Source organism: Dipodomys ordii, unplaced genomic scaffold (genome assembly GCF_000151885.1).
Source record: "Dipodomys ordii isolate 6190 unplaced genomic scaffold, Dord_2.0 Scaffold218, whole genome shotgun sequence".
Classification (NCBI taxonomy): Eukaryota; Metazoa; Chordata; class Mammalia; order Rodentia; family Heteromyidae; genus Dipodomys; species Dipodomys ordii.
The window spans coordinates 942668-944300 of record NW_012267434.1 but is presented as its reverse complement, the minus strand read 5'-3'; positions in this window follow the sequence as shown (position 1 = coordinate 944300).

Below are 1633 nucleotides of genomic sequence, written 5' to 3'. Positions count from 1 at the left end.
TTCAGGCCCCACGACCAGACCCCCTCCACAAAAAAAGTACAAAAAGAGACACAAAAACATAATAGGTTGAAAAAGTCACTGGATCTTGATTAGACAGTAAATGCACAGTAAGCATGTGGGCTGCTTTTTGGTAGTACTAGGGTTTGAACTGCAGGTTTCATGCTCATGTGACTTGCTTGCTAGGCTGGCATTCTACCAAACTCTACTAAAATGTTCTATACATAACACACAGAAAATATTTTCCAGTCATAAATTTCAAGATTTTCTTCCTTTGCCAAAGAGCCTTTCCCATTTGTTATCTCTCTCTCTCTTTCTTTCTTTCTTTCTCTCTCTCTCTCTCTCTCGTGTGTGTGTGTGTGTGTGTGTGTGTGTGTGTGTGTGTGTGTGTGTGTGAATCTTTAGGCTTGAACTCAGAGCCTTGGTGTTCTCCCTGAGTTTTTTTTTTGCCTAAGACTAGTGCCCTACCACTTGAGCCACACTTCCACTTCCAGCTTTTTGATAGATTATTGGAGACAAGACTCATGGAGTTTACTTCCTGGGCTGGTTTTGACCTACAATTCTCAGTTCTCAGACTCCTATGTAGCTAGGATGCCAGGCATGAGCCACTCACACCCAGCCTCCACTCCTTTAATGTTTTGATATTTTCTGTTTTCTTCTTTAGCAGTAATTCTATAAACCTAAATATTACCTGTGGCTACAGTGAAAAATTTGGCCTTAAAGAGCTGAACATCAACAATGATTTAAGAAACACTAACATGACATAATTTCAAGTAATTTTTGTACTTATAGTCCCAGGAGTTATGCACAAAATATGTAACTTTCACAACCTTAAAAACTTTTGAACAGCCAGGTGCTGGTTGCTCATACCTGTAATCCTAGCTACTCAGGAAGCTAAGATTTGAGGATAGCAGTTTGTAGACAGCCCAGGTAGGAAAGTCTGTGAATCCATGAGATGATTATCTCCAATAAAATACTCAGAAAAAGGCAGAAGTGGCACTGTGGGTCAAGTGGTAGAGTACTAGTTTCGAGCAAATGAAGCTGAGGAACAGCATCCAGGCTTTGAGCTCAAGCTTCAAGACTGGAAAAACAAAACAAACAAACAAAATCACCAAAAATACTTTAAAACATATGTAATGACAATCTTCAGTTTATATATGTGTGCATACATTTGTGAAAGTTTATGCAAATGTGAAAGACATGTGTGTGTGTATTTGTGTGTGTGTGTGTGTGTGTGTGTGTGTGTGTGTGTGTAGTGTTTCCCTTCGAAAGGCTCTTCTGCTTTCCTTCCCATTTCCTATATGATGGAATTCTCAAATCAATCCCTGGGCAAATTTTACTTGGCTTAGAGACATATACTTTAGGAGAGTGTCAGGCTATTGAGTTGTGGCATCCAGGAAAATTGCTTTTTAGTACTTTCAGTTGCAAGAGAACAATGCACAACTTCATCTCAATTTCAATCACCATTTGGTTGACAATGTTTGAATGAGGTTTGTTATGTTGTTTTCCTGCTTTCAAGAGATGTCTATCTGAGATAATGAATATATATTGTTACTCTTAGGAAAGTCCTTAGAAATCATCGGGTGTGGAAGACATCACCACCACCTTTGGTTCATACCATAGCAGCCAGTGGAAT